General features: G+C 42.8%; 1 protein-coding gene and 1 long non-coding RNA gene across 2 annotated transcripts in view; one reads left to right on the forward strand and one right to left on the reverse strand.

Moving 5' to 3' along the window:
- The window catches only part of ELOVL7 (ELOVL fatty acid elongase 7), a 75991-nt gene extending 70586 nt beyond the window's left edge, over positions 1 to 5405 (reverse strand). The window contains exon 1 of the mRNA XM_035014482.1: positions 5228 to 5405. The gene's annotated coding sequence lies outside the window, so the exon portion shown is untranslated. The remainder of the gene's footprint in view (positions 1 to 5227) is intronic.
- A 184-nt stretch (positions 5406 to 5589) lies between these two features.
- LOC118016817 lies at positions 5590 to 13366 on the forward strand. The gene is made up of 3 exons (XR_004680918.1): positions 5590 to 5712; positions 5972 to 6056; positions 13313 to 13366. It is a non-coding gene; the product is annotated as an uncharacterized LOC118016817 (long non-coding RNA).
- The last annotated feature ends 1858 nt before the right edge of the window (positions 13367 to 15224 follow it).

The following is a 15224-nucleotide window of genomic DNA, read 5'->3' on the forward strand; positions in this document are numbered from 1 at the left end:
CTTCTGGGACACAAACCACTGTAACCCACAGGAACCAACACAGCACTGTCTGCCTAGAGAAGGCAGGAAAAAGATAAGAAGGGGAGTGGGCAGAGAAGCCCCTGGACAGACCTAGGATAAGTCATCCTTAAATATGAGCACCCTTTACTGTCCTTATTCTGTCCTTGTTCTATCATTTGATTGTAATAAACAAACAAATACATCCCAAATGTGCTATTAAGACAAAACCCAGACATTTGGGACAGAAAGGAGAATGGGCTGCATTTACATAAGGAACTACTAGCCAAACCCTCTTTTTCTAGTTCTCCCATTTCTACCACTGACCCTAAACAATCTAAATCAGGCTTATCTTTAGGGTTGCCCTTATGCCCTCACCAAACTACCACACAATATCAGAACCCTAGTGTGTCTTACACCCTCTAAAATATAAACCCACAGAGTTAGTATGCAGAGTGTGAAGAGCTTAAACATTGCAGTTTTACCAGGGTTCAGATCCTGGCTGCATACTTTCAACAGTGTATGCTGAGCACCTTGTCTGCTTTCTTCACCTGAGCACCTTTCTTCACTTTTCTGCACCCATGTGTACTACGAGAATCATGGTACAGACCTTGCCAGCCTCAGAGGATTCATGAGAAAATGCCTGTAGAGTGCCTTGTTGCAACTATCATGATACCTAAAAAGATGCCTAAATATTCATCAATGGAAGACTGAAAACTTAAATGCAAGCTTGAGCATTTTATAAACATGTGGCACAAGGACAGTCATAAAAGCTTATTTTCTGTTCCAAAATTGTTATGCCAACAGAGCATAATCAAGATATCTAATGTAAACACTGAAAGTGGCTGTCCCTTTCAAAGAGAAACAAACTGTGAGCTGGCTATCAGGTCGAGAAGAGAGAGAGAGAGCCTCCACCAGGAGGAGGAGAGGTTTCAGAAAGGTGAAGATACAAATGCCAGAGGGATGCTTTTAAAATTCAAATGTGAACAGGCCCCTCACCTCCTTGCATGTCTCCAAGGGCTGCCCGGCTGCCCGCAGATTTTAGGAGAAAATCCAAATGCTTCAGGTGAAACAAGGCTCTCAGCAAACTGCAGGCCTAGACAACCTGACCTCACACCCTCCTCTGCACCCTCCGCAAGGCATCTGTCTTCTCTCAGCCTCAATCAGATTTCCTGCCTTCACCTCATTTCTCTGCTGCCCTAACTCCCACTCTTTCTTCTTTCGGCTTAGGAGGGCGATTATGCCTCCCTTCTTCCACTTGGCTTCCCCAACACTGTGTTGCTCATAGTTGATCGTACTGCACTGGAATTGTTTACCTCCCTGAAACCCTGGCCATTCTGCTGATCACTTTGCCTGACACAAAATGGGCACTCATTTAAATGTCTGTGGAATAGGCAACTTCTGAAAACTCCCTAATTTCGGCTAGATTTAGTTCTATAACCTTATATCAGAGAGGACGAAGAAGCTAGGCTGCTGTGTTCAAAGGCTGTGAGGCTGCTTCTCAAGATGGATGAAGGTTTTGTATTTCACATGGCAGACTTGTATGTTATATGTGATATGGTAACTTAGTTCATCTGAGTAATAGCCTGTTTAGAAGTATTTTTTTTTAAAGTTCTATTTTTTTTTAAAGATTTTATTTATTTATTTGACAGAGAGAGAGAGATAGAGCAGGAACATAAGCAGGGGGAGTGGGAGAGGGAGAAGCAGGCTTCCAGCCGAGCAGGGAGCCCGATGCGGGGCTCGATCCCAGGACCCCAGGATCATGACCTGACCCGAAAGCAGACACTTAACGACTGAGCCACCACCTGGGCGCCCCTGTTTAGAAGTATTTATGGTGGTGCGGCTACTTCTATCATTAACCAAACAGATAATTCTACTTCCCAATGTAATAATATGTGCTTTTAATACATTTAAATTAGGAATAATTGGAAATCTCGATTTTTTAGAAGATCAGTCTTATAAAATGCTAAATTTGCATTCACTTTCAACTTCTTCATAACTTGTGGGTGGTCCAAATTGGATGAGTGACAGAAACACATCTAAGATATACTCCTCTCTCAAAATGTATTTATGGCAGGCTTCTTTTTATGCTATATGATGTGTTAGATTAAAATTCAAGGTTAGTTCTCAATTTAACATGCTAATATACAAAGTCTCCAAAATTATTTATTTGGTAAATAGCATTCTTCTATATCCTAAAGCTGATGTTTGTGCACACAGCACACCAAGGAGAATAATTGAACAAATTAGGAAAAGTCCTATTTCTTCCACTCAACTACCAATGATTTGAGGACAAGGATTTTCTTTTATGTGCATTCCAATGTCTGACATAAAGAAACAAACCCCAATTCATAAAGTGACATAACTGCAAAGGTAACTATTATGGTAACAGGTTGTTTATAATTGTTACTGATACACCTGTTCAACAGTAGAGGATAGAGTAGACATTACAACTACTGGAATATAACACAAACAGCAGGAGTTTTGCAAATCATATTTGGAAATCAGAAGGAAACATTAGCTAATAGTTAGAAAAAAATGGAGACAAAGGCAAAATCGCAAAACATCCACTGTGGTAGAATTACCCTCAGTGTAACTCTCTTTGGTTCCCTAGTCTCACTTTAGGCACCTCCTTGGTTTTCTCTTCTCCTCACTTCAAATGTCAGCAAACCTCCTGACACCTCCTCTTGGGACTAGTCCAGGCTCACATCACCTTTACAGAGCTTTTGGGAAAAGGCTCCTATTAGGCATGTCTGCAGTCTCATCCCATTATCATCACATCTCCTGCCAGAATAAGACAGCCATTCTCTTGCTAAATAGGTCTACTGTTGGTCATCTCTTCATTTGTGTTTTATGCATTTTTATGTATATGTTATATTTTGAAATTAAAGATGGCTTTTTTTTTTTTTTTTGTAAGTTACTGTGGTTGGTTTTACGTCTTGATTTGCTAAGGTAAGATTAGGATTCATAACTATTGACCGATATGGTCCTACAGCTACATTACTAACTGTAATGCTTAGCCAGGATAACTGGATTCCTCTCCGCAACAGTCAGGTCAGCAGAGGCTTTTCTCCTCTTCCACAATGTCTGCCAGCTACTCCAAGTCTTCCATTGCAAACTCCTTAACACCCTTTGAAATCTGGCTTAAAATTTTCAAAACAGTTTCTACCATCATCAAGCACACCTGTGTACTACCTTAATTCATATTGCATCATATCCTGCAAACATTTACCAAGCAACTACTACATGTAAGGCCTGAAGATTTAATGTCCTAAGCTGTTTACATTACCCAACAGGAGAAAAAGACAAACGATAGGTGATAAATCACAGGGAGACTGGGGAAGAAGGGTCAGGGAGGATAAGGTTCAATGAAAGCTAGAAGAAGAGACAAGGTAGAAGTTGAAGAGATATCAAGATTCGGAGAGAGGTGACATGAGACAGGACCGCTGAGTTTTGCACCTGAGTGACTAGGATGGTGACGGGGCCCCTGACATAAATGATGTTAACCAGAAATGCTTTGAGGCAGAAGAGGGCAAGTCCACAAGGAATATTACAATAGAAACTGACAGATGTTACTCGAAAACTAAGTAAGACACATGAAAAGCACAGGATCTTAAATCACATAACTAGAGGTGATAACTTCGCAGAGATTTCTGCGAAATCTCTCAAAATAAATAATGATAAATAAATAAAAATTAAAAAGAACGTAAACTAGTACAAAACCACACAAGAGTGATATGAGAATGAGAACCTGGTCAGTGATGCTTCCAAGAGCTCAGGTCAGGACTTCAGGAAATAAGGAGGAAGAAAGGAGTGCTACCTGAGGCAGTATGCACAGTGGTTGGTCCAGGGCCCCGGAGTTGGAATCCCTTCCTGCTACTTGTGTGATCTTGGGCAAGTTATGAGGTATCATCCGTAAAATGAGGATAACATAATCCTTTAACCTCACAGGATCATTGCGAGGATTAGGAGTTAATGTAAATTCTTAGAACAGTGCCCACCACATAAACACTAAATAAATGCCTGCCTTTGAGGGGAAGAGATTTTTCTAGTCTTCCGTGACCTTGGGGAGAACAATTTCTGGCCAGTAGTAGGAGCAGAAATTACGAAGTAAGGGAATTAGTAAGCCCGTGAGCAGTAAGAAGCCAGAGGCAATCACGAAGTATGGATGATTCTTTCACAGCAGTTGAACGATAAATGGGAGTTGTGAAACAAGAAGTAATCTGCGAGTATGGGGATAAGTTAAGATGCTTTCCGAGGGGATATCTCAGCAAGAGGGGAAAGGCTTGGCTCGCCAAAACTATTCGTCAGTCGGCGTGGGACGTGTTTCCCCAACCCCACAGGGCGCTGTTCGGGGGCAAGACCCGATCCTTCCTGCCCCGGCTCCCCAGGGAGCTCGAAGGAACGCTCGCTCCGCATCCCGTAAATTTGAATCAGCGCTGATTGATGGGGGCGGGGGGGGCAATTTTCTAACCAAGGATACCTTGGAAGATGAAACAACAGGCTTTCCCATCTCCATCTCCAGCACGACCTGTTCTACGGCTCAGTACTCATCACCCTTCTCAGCCAGGGGCAGTCGCCGGGACACAGTGCAGCTCAGGGAGCCAAAGCAGCAGCGCCACGCTGCGAGAGCAGCCCCCACCCTCCAAGTTCATTCCGGCCTCGAGAACACAAAAGCGCCCCAAAGGGGAAGGAAGCAGAAAGAAAGGGGCTCGGGAATTTGGGGGAGAGGGAGGCTAGCGAAGCCAGATCCCGGAGCTGGGGAGGTGACCTCCGTGGCCAAGGTCGAGCAGGTCCTTCTCCCAGTCCCACCAGCGAGCCCTCCCGCCCGGAGTAGCAGGGCCCCCGCCCCGCGGGAGCGCTCGGGGAGGTCAAAGCCCCGGGGCGGCCCGGGAGCACCGGCCCCTCGGGACGCCGGGGCGTCGGGGGGCTCCCAGGGAGAGCGCAGGTGAGCGCGGCGGCCCGCCCTCCCTCGGGAAGGGCCTTCGCCCTCCACACCTACAGGCCGTGGTGCGAGAACTCCCGAAGCGCCTCCCCACAGCCCGCGGAGGGCCTGGCCAGGCTCCCGGGTCTCCCGCACCCGGATCCCGCTGCCCGCCCGCCGCGCCCAGGTCACTCCATCCGGCTGCTCCGCACCCCTGCCGACGGGGCTTTTCTCCCTTCCCCCATCGCTTCTCCGCGCCCCGGAAAAGTTTAGCCCCAACCCACGGGCTTGCAGTCCCGCACTCACCCCGAGGGGAGCGGAGACGAAGCGGCCGGCGCGCGCGGGAGCAGAGGGCAGCGGCGGGCGGCGGCGCGGGCGCGGAGTTCCTCACAGCGGCCCCTGCTGCCCCAGCCGCCAACCGAGCTGAAAAAGGGTAGCAGGCCGCCGGGGTGTCACCTGCCAGCTCTCCCACCCCGCCGCGTGACGCCACGCAGCACCGCCCCCGCCCGCCGCCAGGTACCCGCGAGGGGCGGGAGGGAGGAGCCAGCCGCGCTCCCGGGAGCGAGCGCCCCGCCTCCGCCCGCCTCCGCCCGCCTCCGCGCCCCGACCCCCGGATCGTGGCCCGCGGCTTTGGGGTATGGGTTCTGTCCTTTGGACTCTTGATTTCTTTCTCATCGCCCCTGCCATCACCTGAGGTCATCTGGAGGCGTAACGTAAATAGTGTGAAAGTTGTCATGCATGACTCAGGAATGAATTGTAGAAAAATGTGAAAGGAGGAAAACCTGGCCGAGGTGAGGCTGGAGTGGAGAGGGAAGGAAAAAAAAAAAAAAAGGGAATCCCTGCTTCAGATAAAGCTTTTCGGAGGGTTAACTCATATCTAAAATGGAGGCCAGACCCAGCCAAGGAGAACCCAATCTGGGTCAGCTCCATCCCTGCTTATTAAGAAACTGGACAGAAATTGCTGCAAATATTGGGGAGTGGAGGGGGTTTTTAGAGCAATGAAAACAAATGTAAAATCTAAGTTAACTTTTTTCTGGTTCGTCACACTAGCTGCTGCAGAGAACAAAGTCTAGCAAACTGATTTCTCCTTATCTGCTACTGTGGGCTTGGGGAGTGGAGCGAGGATGAATGTCAGGTATGTGTATGCGCGCTCCATTATTTTTTTAAGTTACCTGGCCTTGTGTCTAATTATGATCCTCTTAACCTCTGTTAAGTTTTGGGGTCATGGCATCAGAAGCTGGGAGGCAAAATAGGAGTCGGAAGAAGTTACATGCTTAGGAAACAAAACCAAGAACTGGAATTGAGTTGTCTTTTTTTTTTTTTTTTAAGATTTTATTTATTTATTTGTCAGCATAAGGAGGGGAAGCAGCAGGCAGAGGGAGAAGCAGGCTCCCCGCTGAGCAGGGAGCCCAACGTAGGACTCCATCCCAGGACCCTGGGATCATGATCTGAGGTGGAGGCAGACACTTAACCGACTGAGCCACACAGGCGCCCCTTGAGTTGTCTTCTAGAAACTTGAAAAATAACCTTGGGTTGCAGCTCCTCACAAATGTGGCCTTGGGTTTGTGCTGTAAGTGTCAAGCATGGAATCTTGACAAAGGATCCAGAGGAGGACCAGGTATGGTGGATAGGGAGAACCTTCAGTGGGCCAGAAGTGTATTTTCTACACATATAGTTTGCCTTCCACACCTAATCCTATTGAATTGAACAAGAGGCTTTAAAGGCTTTGTGTAAAAAATGTTGAGAACCCACATAGTAGCCATTGAAAGGAATGCAAAACACATCAAAGCTCAAGTTTAAGAGAATGTTGACGTCAAGGAAACTGAAGATTTCTCCTTCCTTTTAGGTAAACTCTGCTTTCATAATGAAAACATAAATACAGTTTAGTAGATTTGGAAGATATTTTGTGAATTGGAGACATTTGCTTAATTGTATTTCCTTTTGAGTCTATCTCTAGATAGTCTATCTCTAAATATCTACATATATTGGTGAAATTTCAAATATGCAGAATGTCAGATGGATTCTTTCATTCATTAAGCAATACTTAATAATGCTATATTCCAAGCCCTCAAGATTCAACACACAAGAAAACAGATGAAAAAAATTTTTTCTCTTCTTCTGGAATGTACACTCATTCTAATTGGAGACCATAGATGAATAAATAAAATATGTGGTGTTCATGTTGTGGTAACTGCTATGAAGAAAAATAAAGAGGGGAAAAGGGATAGGAAAGTTGGAGATAGGGAGGTGCAATGTTAAAGTGGTTAGGGAAGACCTCAATGGAAGGAGGCATTTGAGCCAAAATATTAAGGAAGTGAGGTGGCAAGCCTGTGTGTCCAATTGGGTAACAGGATTCTAGTTGGTGAAACAGCAAGGCTAAAGTCCATGAAGCATGACTGTGCCTGGGATAGTCATGTTCACAGAACAGCAAGGAGGCCAGAGTGGTTGAATTGGGGTAAGTGAGGACATTAGTAATATAGGAGATCAAACAATTAAGGGAAACATTTTTTAGTAGAGAAGTGACATCATATGACTCAGATTGTTTTTTTTAAAGATTTTATTTATTTATTTGACAGAGAGAATGAGATAGAGAGCATGAGAGTGGGGAGGGTCAGAAGGAGAAGCAGACTCCCTGCTGAGCAGGGAGCCCGATGCGGGACTGGATCCAGGGACTCCAGGATCATGACCTGAGCCAAAGGCAGTCGCTTAACCAACTGAGCCCCCAGGCGCCCCTTGACCCAGATTTTAAAAAGAAATGCCCATAGTGGAAGGGTGAGGAGAATGAATAGTTGCTACACAATAACGCCAGCTTTTATTACAGCAAGGGAAGAAAGTGTTTCAAGGTGGAGGAAGTGATCATCTGTGTCAAATGCTGTAAACTGAGGATCAGAAATTGACTATTGATTTAGCAATATGGAAACCATTGGTTAACCATGGGAAGAACAGGTTTGGAGGAGCCGAAGGAATGAAAATCTCATCTGAGTGAGTTTCAAGAGTAAGTGGGAAGACAGAAATTGGAGAAAACAAGTTTAGACAATTCTACTGAAGACTTTTGTGGTATAAAGGAGCAAAGAAATGTGGTCATGGCAGGAAGGGGAATTGGATCTAGAGAGGTTTTTTTTTTTGGTTAAAGATAGTGGTTTGTATACTTCGGAAAATATTAGTAAAGAAGCAAAAACTTGTATGGCTAGAAAGAAGACAACTCTTGTAGTGATGTCCTGGAGTATGTGAGAGGGGTGGGATTTGGTACACAGGTAGAGAATCTGACCTTAGATCTGAACATGCACATTCACCCATAGGTAACAGAGGGAAGGCAGAGTTACGGGCATATGTTGGGGAAGTAGGAGCTTGTGTTAATAGATGGTCTTATCAAGTTCCCCAGAGGCAGACCTGATACAGAAAGTTGTGTATGAGTGCTCTATTGAGGCCATTAAGGTATCCAAGGGGATCTGGGTGAAACTGACATTGTCTACTATGCAAATATTATTTTCCAAATTTGCATTTTTTAAAGCAATAAAATGTTATAGTTAAAACTACCCTAACCCCTCTCTTTTTTCCTGAAGGTATCCTGAAGTAGCTATGTATCATTTCCATGAATGTGTGTTTCTAATTTTATTACATATATATCTAAATACATACTATAATTTTACATATGGTTAAATTTTATGTAAATACTATCATACTGTGTATTCTTCTACAACTGTGTTCTTTTGTCACCACTGTTTTTGAGAATTTATTCATGTTGATACATATAGATCTTGTTTACTCATTTAATTATGATATAGTATTCTATTGTAGGAGTAAAACCATTTATCCATTTGCCTGCTAATGAATGAAATTGGGTAACTTCCAATTTTTCCCTTTTGGAGACAATGTGGCAATGAATATATGAGTAAATATTTGCTTATACACATGTAGAAAAATTTCTGGGGTTTGCACTCAGAAATGGAATTGCTGGTCATGGACTAGATTATTCTCTTCTAAGGACGTTTGGTATTTTTTCGCTGCCCTGAATCTGAATCCTCTTCGTATATTTGAGGAAGTTCCTATTATAAGACTTCATGGGAGGCAGAACTCACCTCCCATTATAGAAGCTTAAGTGTGTGAAACTTCGCCAGCCCCTTGGGCAGCTAGAGCACAGGGCTGTGACCAAAGCTGGGCCAAACAGATACCCCCCCACTCCCTTCCCCCACTCAGGATGCTGACGTTGAATTTAGTGACACAAGAAATTGTGCTTGCTAGAGGCATGGATGGCTCCCCAGGCTGGTTCACTAGCATAAAATTAGCTCTGGATTGTCAGCAGAGCATTACTTTGTTCTTTTTTCCAAGCCTGTTATCCAGGCTTTGTGCAAATCTGTAAGCTTCTCAGTGTTTTTTCAATAAACATAAACACCTTTTCTTTTTAAATTAGTCATTTAGTTTCTTTTGCTTGCAGTTGAGGACCCTGACTGACTTACTTTCCAAAGTGGTGCTAATTTACACTCCCACCACATTATAGAATAGTTCACATTTCCCCAAATCCTTGTCAACATTCCATGTTCTTCAACCTTGTATTTTTGCCAGTCTGATAGGTGGGAAACAGTTTCCCACTGTTGTTTTAATATATATTTTCAGGATTCCTTGTGATACCAAACATCTTTTCATATTTTTTTAGCCATTGAGATGTCTTCTCTGAATTGCTTTTTCGTGTCATTTGCTTATTTTTATATATTTATATTGTTCTTGTTAATTTGTGCTAATTTTGTCGGTTATAGGTTTTACAATATCTTTTTTTAGTTTTTTTTTTTTTTTTAAGATTTTATTTATTTATTTGCCAGAGAGAGAGCGAGAGAGAGCAAGAGAGCTTGAGAATACAAGCAGGGGGAGTGGCAGGCAGAGGGAGAATCAGGCTTCCCGCTGAGCAGGGAGCCTGATGCAGGGCTCAATCCCAGGACCCTGGGATCATGACCTGAGCCGAAGGCAGACGCTTAACCGACTGAGCCACCCAGGCGCCCCTACAATATCTTTTCTCAGTCTAAGTGTTATATTTTAATTTTATGAGGATTTTTGTTGTTCACAAGTTTAAAAATTTTTAATGTAGTTAAATTGATATTTTCCCTATATTTTGTGCATTTTGCCTTTTATGTTAGAATTATTTCCTTTTTCTGAAGTCATAAATATACTCATTTTTGTTTTCTAAAATTTAGGTTTTTTTCTTATTAAATTTAGATCTTTAATCTGTCTGGAACTGCTTTAAAATTATTATTTTGGGGGCGCCTGGGTGGCTCAGTTGGTTAAGCGACTGCCTTCGGCTCAGGTCATGATCCTGGAGTCCCTGGATCGAGTCCCGCATCGGGCTCCCTGCTCGGCAGGAAGTCTGCTTCTCCCTCTGACCCTCCCGACCCTCCCTCCTCTCATGTGCTCTCTCTCTCAGTCTCTCTCTCTCAAATAAATAAATAAAATCTTAAAAAAAAAATAAATAAAATAAAATTATTATTTTGAACAGGTAACACATTCACATGACTTTCATATCAAAAAGGCATACAGTGGAAAATCTCCCTCCACCTCTTCTCCCAACCATGCCTTTTTTTCAAAATAAAGACTTATTTATTTATTAGAGAGAGCAGAAAAGGGGCAGAGGGAGAGAGAGAATCTCAAGCAGACTATGCGCTGGCATGGAGTCCGACACAGGACTCAATCCCCAGGACCCTGAGATTATGACCTGGGTTGAAATCAAGAGTCAGCCGCTTAACCGACTGAGCCACCCTGGTGCCCCTCCATGCCTTTCTGATATACTTCTAGAGATGTAAAAGAAATTTTTTTAAAAAAGCTTATTCTTCCTGTTTATTTTTGAATACAAATACTAAACACCCTACATATTGCTGTGTACCTGTTTGTTTTCACTAAACAATGTATCTTGAGATACTTCCATAGAAAACTTATTCATCTTTTACTTCTATATTGTATGTGACTCAACCATAATTTACTTAACCAGCCCCCTGTCAATGAACATGTAGATTATTTGCAGCCTTGTGGTGTTAATATCAATAGCTAACACATGCACTATTTGCCAGGTACTGTTGTATTGTTTACATAGAGTAACTTTTGTAAATTTTAAGAGTAGCTCTTCCCCCCGCCCAGTCAAAATCTATGGTAGGATTTTGATTTAAATTGCCTTAAAGACTGATTTAGTGAGAACTGCAGGAAATTGGCCTCTCTTTGGTATTTGCTGGATAAAACCTGGCAGCTTCTTTGGCAATATGCCACCTCTCCTCTCCTAACACTTTCCTTTTCGCCTACTCTGATCTAACCACACAAATTTCCCTACTATTTCTTGAACATGGCCAGCATATTCTTGCCTCAGGGCTTCTGGTTTGTTCCCTCTGCCAGGAACGTTCTTCTCCCAGGTACCCACGTGGCTTGCTCTTTGCTCAGAGACCTTTCCTGAGCACATTATTTAAAATTACAACTCCTTACATTCCCTATACCCTTTCCCTGTATTATTTTTCTCCATAGTACTTAGTAACTTCAACATACTATACAAATTTTCTTTTTAATGTTATCGTCTGTGCCCTCCCCTCCCCCATTAAAATTAAAGCTCCATGAGAAAGGATTTTTGACTTTTTGTTAGACTGCCAGCCTAGAGTAGTACTTGGGGAATAATAAATAATAGATACATTTTTTGTTGAATGCTTAAATGCTATTATATAGATAAGTGTAGTATACCAAAGGAGCACTAAAGAGAAACTCCTAATTCAAACTGGGATCTGGCAGGGAAACATTTTCCAGAGAAATGTACTCCTCCTCCAGGACTGGAAGCTGATGTAGTTGTTGAGAGCATGAGCCAATGGTCCCTTTATAGTCCTCGTCTTAGCTGACTTGTCAACATCATTCGACTCAGTTGATTACTGTCCTCTTAAAATACCTCCTTCACTTGACTTCTAGGGTGCCACACTTGACCACCCCTTTTCCTACTTTCCTGGCCATTCCTTCTCAGGTCTTTCAGCAGGTTCCCTCTTATCTGACCTTTAAATGTTGGGGTGCCTGGGTTTCAGCCCTTGATCCTTTTCTCATCTCTGTACACTTATTCTACAGGTGATCTGAACCAGTCTCGGGGCTTTAAATGCTGTCTACTCATGGTACCCAAATGTATATCTCCAGCTTGTCACTCTTTCCTGAACTCCAGACCTGTATATCTCAGTGTCTACTGGGCCTCTCCTATCGGGTGTCTAATAAGTATCTCCAATTTAAATGTCCACAATATACTCCCTGATATTTCCCTCCTTCTTGTATGTTCCGTGTCTCATTTAATAGCAACTCTATTCTTTTGGTTGCTCAGGCCAAAAATCTGGGAGTCATCTTTGACTATTCTCTTCCTTTCTGCCAATTCTACCTTCAAAATATATTCAAAATTACTTCGGGGTATCTGGGTGGCTCAGTTGGTTAAACGTCCGACTCTTGATTTCAGCTCAGGTCATGATCTCGGGGTGGTGAGATGGAGCCCCACATCAGGCTCCACACTGGGCGTGGAGCCTGCTTAAAATTCTTTCTCTCCCTCTCCCTCTGTGCCTCCACTTCTCCTCCCCCTGCTACAAGTTAATATGGATATAGTTCTTCACTGTGTCAATACCTAGTAAGAAGCAGGTGAGTGTCTCCTCTGAGGATAAAACATGTTAATACCTGCAACTTCCTCCTACCATGATAAATCCTTTTTTGCCTTTTTGCATAAATGTTGCAACATGAAGACATGTAGCAGATCTTTTTCATGATTTTCTATACCCTTATTTATATATATAGTCACAAGTAATACACTTAGATAGGATGTAGACCACAGATATTTTGATTCTCAAGCTATAAACATTTTCTGAATCACTTGCCAACATCAAAAAATTGTACTCTTTCAGATAAAAATATGGATTTTCATTTCTCTTGAGTAATTAGCATTTCAATAGGTCCACGTTTGCACATGGCCTAAACTAGCTGGAGCCGAGTAGTCATGTGGTGTGGGCAGTTAGTTGTTTTCCAGGATCTGTTTTCCTTTTGTTAACAGTAATTGATCTCCCAGTTTTGGGCTGAGCACATGGTCACCTAAAGACCCAGCTTCCTTTTCAGTTGGGTGTGGCCAGGATGTCAGTGAAAGTGGTATGTGAACTGTCTCAGAAGTGTCCTCAAAGGGAGGGAGCATGCCATCTTCTTCCTTTTCCTTTTTTTTGTTGGGAGGAATGTGGATATAATAGCTAGAGCAATCATGCTCAATCACAGGGGGGAAGCTGCTGATGGAGGGTGTGAGGGCAGTAAGAAAAAAAGGGCATAGTTTCCTGATGTTATACTCACTGAGGACTGCTTTCCTGGACTTTTATCAAGAGAAATGCGTTTATATTTTATTTAAGCTCTGTTATTTTGGGCTTTCAGGTAAATTTAACCCTGATTCATAAAAACTGCTGCCTTTGGGCAGGTGTTCTCAGGTTTATCACAACTGCCACCACTACCGGATGTCTTCCTAACATTGCCCAGGAGTTGCCATTTATCATCACATCACACTGCTTTTCTCTGCACTGAAAAGAAGAAAATGAAAGACTGATAGAGCTGTGTGTTTCAGGAGTCGCTGAAGAGCATATGTCATTGTGGAAGTAGACTATTCCTATGTGACAAATACTGCACACCAAATACTAATGCACACTGTATTAAATTTACATGACTTAAGAAGCTATTATGAAACGAACGACAGTAAGAAGTATGACCAGAATAGCAAAGACATGTTAATGACAAAGTTAACTTGATGAAAAACTTAATGGACTGGAAACAAGGGCTGGAATTACAGTAGTGTTAATGGTTTAAAATGTATTAAGTAAAAAAGAAAAAAAATCTTGGCAGGAAAAGCTTTTGCCAAGGATGGATTTATAAAAAGGTTGACTACAGCAGAAATTCCTGCTGAACAGGAACTATCACTTGTAAATATAAGTTTAACATAACATTTCTTCACATGTTGAAGCTGGGGGTGAAAGGACATATAGCGCAAAGTTACATGAAAAGATTAAATCATTTGTAGTCCTCCACACCTACCAATGAGAGTACAGATATAAAAGATATAAATACCCCCCTATTAGCTATAGTCGTTTGTGACGTCTGGAAGGTTTTAGGTGTTTGAATAGCTTTTGAGTATCGAACCAGTAATGGGCCTACCAGGAAATTATTTTTGTGTTGAGTGAAGTGGGTACAGGGATGCAGGTGGTGCTCTAGCAAGTCAGCGCTCACAGTGGACTTGCTTTACAAAAATTAAATCTATGCTGGCAGTTTGCATACAACATACATGTATTTCATAATTCAGTGTGTGGGGGGGTCACATTCAAATTACAAAAAGAGAACATGTCTTGAACGTAGCCATGAATACTGTGAAATGGATGTACTACCATGGTTTGAACCATGGACACATGTCAATGTTTTCCTGAGGGATTGTAGGCACAATAGATGTGGTGTGAGACTGAAGGTGTTTTGGGGGGTGGGGAGGTGGGTGTTTTTAAGAAATTGGTTTGTGGGGGCGCCTGGGTGGCTCAGTCGTTAAGTGTCTGCCTTCGGCTCAGGTCATGATCCCAGGGTCCTGGTATGGAGCCCTGCATTGGGCTCCCTGCTCTGCGGGAAGCCTGCTTCTCCCTCTCCTGCTCCCCCTGCTTGTGTTCCCTCTCTGGCTTTCTCTCTGTCAAATAAATAAAAAATCTTAAAAAAAAGAAAAAGAAAAAGAAATAGAAAAAGAAAAAGAAATTGGTTTCTGTTATCTAAAGAAAGTGTGAGCTAAACTCATTAATGAAGATTTAGTTGAAGACTGGGCCTTTGGTTGACATTATAAACACTCTATTTCTCTACAAGTCTGTTCACAACCACTTACACAAACAAATCATTCATTTTATTCATCTTATTTCTAACCAAATTGCGCTTTTCACTTAACCAGGAAAAATCTGGCCTACTTTTGTATGCAGAAATCATTTTTCAGAAATTCAAGCGATGATTACCCTTTGTGGACCTAAGAATTGATTCTAAAAAAGTTATTTGAGGGCGCCTGGGTGGCTCAGTCAGTTAAGCGACTGCCTTCGGCTCAGGTCATGATCCTGGAGTCCCGGGATCGAGTCCTGCATCGGGCTCCCTGCTCGGCAGGGAGTCTGCTTCTCCCTCTGACCCTCCCCCCTCTCATGTGCTCTCTCTCATTCTCTCTCTCTCAAATAAATAAATAAAATCTTTAAAAAAAAAAAGTTATTTGATTTCAAAATTTATAAAAATGAACAAACTTGTATCAGTTTGCCTTTTCTCAGCTAATATGGATGTACATAAA

The sequence above is a fragment of the Mirounga leonina genome, unplaced genomic scaffold, assembly GCF_011800145.1.
Source record: "Mirounga leonina isolate KUSES-001 unplaced genomic scaffold, KU_Mleo_1.0 Mir_168, whole genome shotgun sequence".
Classification (NCBI taxonomy): Eukaryota; Metazoa; Chordata; class Mammalia; order Carnivora; family Phocidae; genus Mirounga; species Mirounga leonina.